The sequence below is a fragment of the Myotis davidii genome, unplaced genomic scaffold, assembly GCF_000327345.1.
Source record: "Myotis davidii unplaced genomic scaffold, ASM32734v1 scaffold415, whole genome shotgun sequence".
Lineage (NCBI taxonomy): Eukaryota > Metazoa > Chordata > Mammalia > Chiroptera > Vespertilionidae > Myotis > Myotis davidii.
In genome coordinates, this window is record NW_006287951.1 from 2,740,468 (window position 1) to 2,749,934 (window position 9,467).

The 9,467-nt window shown below is 48.1% G+C and overlaps 1 protein-coding gene across 1 annotated transcript in view; it reads left to right on the top strand.

Moving 5' to 3' along the window:
• The window catches only part of EPHB1 (EPH receptor B1), a 283,401-nt gene that overhangs the window by 68,185 nt on the left and 205,749 nt on the right, over window positions 1–9,467 (top strand). The gene's annotated exons all lie outside the window — the stretch shown is intronic.

A 9,467-nucleotide genomic window follows, 5' to 3' on the forward strand; every position in this document is an offset into this window, starting at 1 on the left:
TGGGCTTCTTAAATTTTGATATGTGATGCCAAATTTTCTTCCAAAAGATTGTGCTAGGCAAAGCACACATGACCAACCACAGTCTGATATCAAACATTTTCATCTTTTCAACCTGACAGCTGAACTCTGGTGCCTCTTGCAGGTTGAGTTTGCATTCCTCTTAGGCATTAGGCCATGTGTGCAGTGAGTGTCAGAGACTCCACACATCAGGAGCCACGTTGGTCCTAGGTCAGGACAGAAATAGGTCAGGAGGCACAAGGGAGGGCTGGCTGGCTAGGGGATAAAAGGAAGATTTCGGACTCAGTTTACCCCTTCCACAACCTCCCTCTACTTGTTGCCTCAACTTTATCTTATGATTCACAAACTTGGAATGGCGCCTTGGAAGAGGACCTAACACGGTAGGAGTCCTTGGTACAATCTCTTCCCAGCCTTGAGAGCCACTGTACACAGGTAATGACAGGAAGCCCACTCCTTACTGATTGTTAGAAAGGTTATGCTCCATCAATGTACCTCCTGGTCTTCCAACCCCTAATTTTAAACCTGAAGAACCAGACCAAGTGGTCCTTTTCGTAGCCAATTACTTGCAAAAGTAAAGCCTGAAATAAATGATGGTGAATGGATCCACCAATAAATGAATTATCAGCAAACTCTACTCACCAATGCATTTATTACTCTATGGCTTCTACAGAAATACAGAATTCCTTAGAAGGGACCTCCTGAATTCAGAGGGCAGTGGGATGCCCTTTCTGATATGCAGCCCTGCCCTGGGTCAGAGCAGGAAGGGGTTCCCACCTGACACACCTAGGTCTCCTTTACATAGTGTGCTGCACAGCCCCGGCTTCTTGATTTACAACGTGCACTTGTCCTGTCTAAAGAGCACCTTCTCTTGGCTTCAGTCCAGAACTCCAACCCCCCATGATCAGTCTGAGTGAATCTTAACTCACTCCCCAGTATTTTAGCCACTTCGTCCAGCTTTCTGTCACTCCCTGATTTGATATACATTCATTTACACATTTTTCCTTCACTGTATGGATTAGCATGTTGATTAGGTCAGGACCTAGGGCGGCCACAGGTGATGCTATCCCATTTCTCAAGGCTGACGGGTTACAGTTATTTAGCAGAATTATTACTAATGAGGTGCCTAGGGTCTCAGTCAACCATCAGGTCCATGGCACAATCATGAGGGGCTCAGGTACTCTGCTGAAGTCAGGATGACGGACAGTGGGAAGAGGTGGGGATAAAACAGGAAAGATGCTATTTGCTATTAGTGTCTGAGTTCTAAGTACTGAAAGTACCTGGTGCCAGAGAAGTGGAGCACACTCAGGCAAAGCATTGGCTTGGTGCATGGAACTGAAGGGGAGAGAAGCCCAGTTGTATTCAGACTCGTAGGTACAATTAGAGAAAAATCATAGCAAACATGTACACATAGAGGGTGCTGTCTATGTTTCAGACACTATCCCTTCCCACTTACATATATGCACTCATTTATTCTCACACATCCTGTGGGGCAGGTGTAATTATTAACCCCATTTAACACGTGAGGACACTGAGGCACAGAGGAAGCTTAATGATTTATCTTGTCATAGTGTTAGCGTTTAAGTCCAAACAGGTTAGCTCTAGAGAGTGTGCTCTCAACCACTTCACTCTATGGCCCTGGGAAGCTCAGCCTCCATCATACTATGGGATGAACATCAAAGATTGTATTGGCATTTTCAGCTTCTAGAAAGAGGACTTGGAAATCCCCAGGGGTTTGAGACTCTAGGGCAATCTCTATGGGGCCTTGAAGCCTTGTGGAATCTTCTCTCAGTAGAGTGGGAGAGGTGAAAGTGACTGCTAGGAGGAGGTGTTAAATAATCTATCTCAACAGTGTCTCATCATGCTCTGAATACCTGGTGGCATTTCCTAGCTGAGGGGGAGAAAGTCTGGGTCAAGGAAAGCTTTGCCACCACCTGATACCTTGGTCTTCAGTTGCTTCATCAGAGTGAATAGATGAGACTGATCTAAAAGACAACTTCGGTGTCATTAAGCAAAGGTTCAACATGTCTTGAGGTGGGGGACATAAGTCCCCTATCTGGGTGTCAGCAAGGTAAGTGCATTTAATGCAGGCAGGCCCTTCCCTGGACAGGTGTGGTCAACAGGGGCATGGACTTGCCTATCTGTCATGCTCTGTTGCAAAGTCACAGGGCCCCCGGCTGGCTGCCTGAGGAGAAAGGGAACTACAGAAACCCACATCCTTCATTAGATCCAGGAGCAGATGTGAAGGCAGTGGTTCTCAGCCCTAGCTGCAATTAGAACCTTCTGGAAGGTTGGAAGTTTGCCAGTGCCCCAGCTCACTGGCAGTCTGATTCGGTTCTCACACTTTGGTGGGAATCAGGATTATCTGGCAAGCTGCTAAAGCACGCAAGGTCCCCAGGAGCCTTAAAGGGTGATGGGGCATGGCTGTGACATTTTTTTAAACAAATATATTTTTATAAAATTTGTGTGTGTGTGTGTGTGTGTGTGTGTGTGTGTGTGTGTGTGTTTTAAGAGAGAAAAGGGAGAGGGAGAGAGGGAGAGAGGGGAAGAGAGAGAGATACATCAATATAAGAGAGAATCATCGATTGGTTGCCTCCCACGTGCACCTTGACTGGGAATAGAGCCACAACCTGGCTATGTACCCTGACATAGAATCAAACTGTCAACCTTTCAGCATAAGGCACAGCACTCAGCCAACCGAGCCACACCATCCAGGGCTGGACTATGACATTTTTACTCTTTTCCCAGGGTGATTCTGATAATCATCAAAATGTGAGAACCAGTGGTCTGGGCATGGCTTAAAGCTCTGGGTGTGTTATTGTGCAGCTAAGGGAATACAATCTTCGGCTCTCCTGTGTCTAGCTGCTCTAGGTGCAGAGGGCAGCAGGAGACAGAGAAACGAAGGGAGGCCTCAGTGAGCTCAGTCAGAGTGGCAACCTAGAGGATGGGCCACCCCGAAGCTGCAGACACCAGCCTCGGAGGGCAGAGCCCTGGGGAGATCCAGAGTTAGCAAATTACTGGAGGAGATTTTTAACAGGAAACATTGCGAGGGTTTTCTAATACCTTGTCATGGAAAAAGTGTTTAGTGGATCTAGAACAGTTTCGTTTTCAGCAGCTTATCTCCCAGTCTGACTTCTTTTAACATCACTGTAATTATTTTTCCTTAAGATTTATAAAATTTAAGTACTAATTAGAACATCATTTAAATCTGTCATTTAAAACAAACTTTTCTGATTATGCTTTTTAAGAACCTCTTTTGTAAAAATCATACAATCTTGTTATTTTTTTTCAAAAAATCAAGTAATAGGCAAAAGCACCAAGAAAAAGAAAAAAATCATTTCAAATTCCACCATGGAAAAATTATTAACATTTGGTGACTATCATAGCTCTTTCTCTCCCTCTGATAGAAAGATAGCTAATTAGGTAAATTGAAGCACTTTTACAAAAATAGAATCTTACTCTTACTGTACACATTTTAAAATTAAAAGCAATATGTTTAATTTGAATTGAATTAAATAGACAAAAAATTAAATGAAGCTGCAAAAATTGCTCAAGTTCAGAAATATTTCTCTCCATTACACATTTAAAAACATGTTTGCAATAGTTTTCTGTAAAGTTATTTCTTTATTTAGTTGGAGGAAGATGAGATTGATTCCCAGATTTAAAATTTCATGGTTTCTATTGATGTCCTTCTACCTCCCTCCACCTCTAGATTTCTTATGCTGCTGTTTTCACATGGACGAGGTTTGTAGCTGCTTCACCCATTCCCTGCTGCCATGCTCAGGTGCCTTTCCTTCCTCTGTCCAGCCACCTGCCTGTCTTTCCACTGGGGCTTCTTTCTTTGAGGGGAGTGATCGCTCTCAAACCTTCAAGGGCATAGGAATCGCTTGGGAATTTGGTTAAACTGCAGATGCTGGTGCAGTAGGTCTGAGGTGGGGCCTGAGGGTCTATTTTTCTAGCAAACTTTCTTATCATGTCAGTGCTTTGGCTGCAAGGACCACACTTGATGGAGAGGCTCTAAGCTCTTTTGTTTACTTTGAGGGTTTACCTGATTCCATCCTGCACTCTACCCCATAGCAGGTGGGTCCTGTGCTCACTAAATTGCGGCATTCTTGAGCATGCTCAGTTCTCCTTGCCTACCTGTGTGCACAGGGTAGGGAGCAGCCCCCTGGGTTTAACATACATAGTCACATACATTCCTTTGTTCAGAATCATGGACGTCCTTCTAGCATTGATTGTCGCTGTGGGCAGTTTAGGGGGAGGCTGATGGTTACCTTTTTTAGGTGATTTCCTTTTCCTCATCTGGATGTCCAGAGTACTCCTTCCTTATCCTTGAGGCTTAGTGATTCACCAGGAGTGTGTTGATTTGATCTTGGGATGTATTTGGATTTTCCCAAATGGCAGTTTCAAGCTTCCCATTCAGGAAACCTTACTCCTGGGTGCCTTTGAATGGACTGTGCTCTACCTCTGGGTCTCTCCTCCAGAGCACTACCAAAGTGTGTGATGGTGTGTGCCTTTTGTCACAGGTGCTGTGCGCTGTCACCCCCTGAGGCCATTTCCCTGCCTCCTCCACTCTCTTCTGGAAGTTTCTCTCAGCCAGGAGCCCTCACCCTGGAGATGCTGGAGCTGGGGGTGGGAGGAGGCAGAGGCACAGGTAGAGAGAAGAATATGCTCTGAGCTGGTCCACAGGTACCCACACCTTCCCCTGCACCTCGCGGCTCCCTTATCACTGGAGGACCATTCAGGACATAGCATTTGCCTTTAGAGAATCCAACGCTTGCCCAAAGTCTGAGGACGTTTGTGTAGCCTTCAATATTCTTCTAAATTCCAGCGCATTTTCTAGTATGTGGCTTGCAGTGGTAGCTGTTTCTTTATTTTTAATGAAGCTTGATTTTTTTTCCCCCTCTTCCTACAAGAAATAGCCTCTATACTTTGTGCATTTAGTTAGAGATTTGTAGGAGGAGATGCAGGGCTTCAGAAATAGCTTTACTTCCATCTACTTTTCCGTCTTGATTGAGGCCAGGATGTGGCTGAACTTGTTACACATTTAATTGGCTTATTTCTTCTCCCTTTTCCCCAGTTAACATGGCTGATGGGGGCACACATGACCAGCAGGTGCCTGGCACTCTGTTCCCACTGCCTCAGCTCCTCAAAGCCACTTCCCTCTTGGGACTCGGGGGGCGGGGAGATGAACTACAGCCCACAATTCTCAACTTGTTTCTCTACAAAGCCTGTTGCACTGGCCAATGGTGAACCAGGAGCAAGTCTAAAACCACTCAACCCTCTGACCCAGCTCCTTGGGTGAAAGGCACACACCCCCATCGTGACATGTACCATATTGCATAGCTGTGCTTTATGGAAAACAGGGACTGTTGGCTGGAACCACTTCAGGGATGACCCAAACCTCCCTTCTTCAGTACAGTTTCAAGCCATGACGTCATCATCGAGGTGGCACTTGACCATCTGAGAAAGGAGGCCCTGCCATCTCCAAAATAGTCCCCACCTTGACTCATTGAGGATCATGGCATACAGGAGGGGGCTCCTCTCCACTGTGAGAAAGGGAAGCTGAGAGCACAGAAGTGGGAATTACTGACCCACCTTGTTTCTACCTAAGGTCATGAAACAGGTGGTGGTGACCCCACTGTCTCAGACTTTAGTAACAGATATCAGGGGACGCAGGATGGCAGAGTTTCGGCCTGAGACAAACTCATGTGGTTGTGAACTCATGCGTGGTCTGCCCCGGCAGTGCCAGCAGTGATGTCTGCCTTCATGTTGGGACAGCTGTGGAATCAGCGCTGCCTACAGGGGATGGGAGGTGAGCAGATTGCAGGCACCGGAAGGCAGCAGCCCCACACGGTATCACCACTGCATGCCTCAGAGTGCATACGTCAGAGGACACATCTGGGAGAGTTGGCAACAGATTAGATAGACACTCAGGGAGAGCAGGAGGGGAAAAGGAGGAGGTGTCGGCCCTTGGGCTGAGGATCCTGGAGGGAGCTAAGCTCTACAAGAAAAGAACAGTCATTGTCTATACCCTGCCTCCAGCCAAGATTGCAACCAACTCTCCCCTCACATCCAGCTCACAGCTGGAAACAACCCAGCTCTCTAAGGGTGCTTGTCCTCTTTCTAAACATGTCCCCCAAGACACAGCCCCAGCTTCCCTGGGTAACTGGAGGCTAAAGTTATGACTGCAGGAGTATTTCCTCTTGGCTGTGGATTTAGCACATTGTAAATACTGGATTGCAAAACTGACTCAATTATACATCAAGCAAGAGAGCTTATAACTACTTAAATTCATCTGCTTTTTAAGAGTCTGATGAAAAAAAGCCATTCTGGAAGTTGAAGATGGGACTCCGAGTTCTAGTGGTCATATGTCTGGTGGTAGGATGGGGGTACTACCCAGAATCTGAACACTTTTCTCTGCTTGAAGTATGAAGGGGGGTGTCCGCCTGGAGAGTGTCAGGTAAACCGAAGGGCCCGGTGCTCCTTCTGCCCACTTCGTGGAGCTAGGGCATGGGCACGCAACCTCAGCCCAGCTACCTAGGTGCTCCTGACTGAGGCTTTGACTTTTGAGGGAGCAACTTAAAGATTTGAGAGAGTTGGGACATGTGCTGTATCTGCATTGTGTACTTGGAGGGTGAGAGGGCACAGGGGCCATTGGGAATGTGTAGCCAGGTCCAGACCCTCCCCGAGATGCAGCCCGGAATCTGAGGCTGATCCTGCTTTGTCTCTTAACATCCCAATGATTCTGAGCACTGCTCCCAAGCTTTCCAACAGGCAGCCTTCCTCTTCTCTTTTGTTTGTTGTTTTCATTTAATCACAGTCCATTTCTGTTGCTTGCAGTCAGGAATCCTCACTGATCCAGGACTGGTGCTGGGTTTTGGGTTAGCCAATGTGTTTCTTAGGGGGAAGGTTGCTTTAAGCAGGAAGGCCATACCTATTGAGTGGATCGAGAAGTATCCATTCATAACCCAGTAAATGGCTGTTGAGTGTGTGCTGGTGGCAGGTACTGTGCTAAACTCTGGGAGACGTGTGCCCTCATGGAGCTTACGCACTGGTGGAGAAGTGCCTGTCCAGCTTCCAGATCACCGTTCCTCATGGCTCCCACTGTGAAGGCCGCCTGGTTGGTGGGGGCAGGTACCTTTCATTCACAGAGCGGGTGCCGGCAAGCATTGGTGGAGTGTCAGGCAAGGTGCTGGCATTCAACAAGGCAATTCACCTAGAGCCCAGCTTTCATGGAGGCACAATCACCCACTCTTCTATGGGTTGTTACAGCTACTTCTTGTAGTTTTTGCTTTCTGGCTTTATTTTTCTTTCTTCTTATTTAATAGACCTCAAGAGGGAGAGATTGCTGCTCGCAGCCAATTACAGATTTATCCTTTGTCTTTAGTGGCAAAAGGGCATTGGGTTGCCAGCTTCTGCAAACCTATCTTTGCAAACAAATCATTGCAAATGTGTTTGGGGTTTTAGGAGGCCCCATGTGGCTCCCAGACTCAGGTCCTGACTCCTGCTCTGCATGGCCCTCCCATGTGGACCTGGAGCCTGACTGTACCCCTTTGCGGGCAGGGCTGTAGCTCCTTTCTTCCAGTTCTGTACTGTTCTTGCTGCCATCCAGTGCCTGCTTCTCCATTCCTGAAGTCACTGGGCATCTCAGTGCCCATTAGCTGGAGTCTGAGACTCCCTTGTTGCTCATAGTGACCCAATGGCCTTTGGCATTCTCCTGAGAGCAGGCAGGGATCTTTTCCAATGAAAGGTAGCACATATCCTTCAAGCACCAATCCAGGGCTCCTTAACCTGGTGAACTTGAGCAAGGCGTGGGGCTTTCAAACACAAACTGATGCCAGTCCAGTCCCCACCCTTCCGTGGGCCTGCTGCCCACATGGGAGCAGGCAGTAGTAGCTAAAGAATCTTCTCGGGTGATTCCCATGAGCTGCCAGGGTTAAGAAGCCCTGGCCTGAGGCTGCCTGCCTGGTGGGAGGAAGTGCCTTTCATTCACAGAATGCATTCAGAGAAAAGAGGTCCTTTTCTCTTGGGATAACACTTCAAGGGAGATCCAAGAAAAGGTTAAGAGGAGGAAGGGTTAAGCCAGAAGGAAAGCATGAGGAAGAAGTGCTGGTCTTGGCTGGTGTTTCTGTGGCTAGAAGGGGCGTGCAAGTTGAGAGCCCAGAAGTGGGGGCTGGACTCTCAGGCCCGGCCCCCAATATGGCCACATCTTAATATATGTCTCCAGCAAGCATCACATAAGTGCTTCATGTTGGCTTGCTTTTAATGGATCTGCCCTTTGGCCATGTCCCTGGAGAAAAGAGAAGGAGGAGCAGGCCCTTTTAGTCTCAACTCCACCCGACTACAACATACCCCTTCTCCGGGGGGGTGGGGGGGGGGAGGTAGAGGGCTCAGCAACAACTCAAAAGAATTTCAGCCCAAGACAAGGTCTGGGAAGGAATATGGAAGGAAGAGTGCCTGGTACTGGGGCTGCTTTAGAGGGGTAGTCAGGGAAGGCCTCTCTGAGGTGGTCACACCTGAGCTGAGGGCAGAAAAATTAGAAGCCAACCATGGGTAGATTATCTGGGAAGAGCATTCCAGGCACAGGACCCAGCACGTACAAAGGTCCTGAGGTTGGAAGATCTTGTTAAGGTCCAGGACCAGCACAGGGTGGCTCTAGCATAGAGTGAACGGAAGAGCCATTGAGATGAAGTCTGAGAAGTAGACCAGGGCCAGGTGCCCCTTCCCTCTGAGATGGTCAAGTGCCACATCAGTAATGATGTCATAGCTTGAAACTCTACTGAAAGAAGGGAAGTTTTGGCCATTCTGAGGTATTTCCAGCTCACAGTCCCTGCTTTCTAATAAAGCACAGCTATGCACACACAGCACATGGCATAATGGGAGCATGCAGCTTTCCCCCAAGGAACTGGGTCAGTGGGTTTGGTGGTTTTAGACTTTCTCCTGGCTCACCATTTGCCCATAAAACGGCCTTTGCAGAGACACAAACTTGAGCTGAAGTTCATTCCCACTCCCCGTGAAGGAGGCCACTGGAGAGTTCGGTGGAGGGGAACAAATGATCTGACTTGAGTGAAATAATAACCATGACAACCACCACCCTGGCCAGCGTTTCTGGACAGCTGGTTGCAGTGGAGTCAGAATGGAAGGGGGGTCTGTGAGGGGACTGAGGCTGAGAAGGGCCTCTTGTCGTTCCCATGGCCATTCAGCACTTGAGTGACAGGTAGAAGAAGCAAGGCCAGAGTCCTGTCCTGTCCAGGGCCCAACAAACCAGGCAAGGCAATGCCCTCCCTGCTCAGGCCCCGGCCCCAAATTCTGGCAGGGTCCTCCTTCCCAGGGCTCAGGCTTCTCCCACTTGCCAGGGAACTCAATAGCCTTTCCCTCCTCTTCTTTCAAGACCAGAATTGGAATTTCACATGATATGCAGGGCTTATACCCCACTCATTGGACCTCTT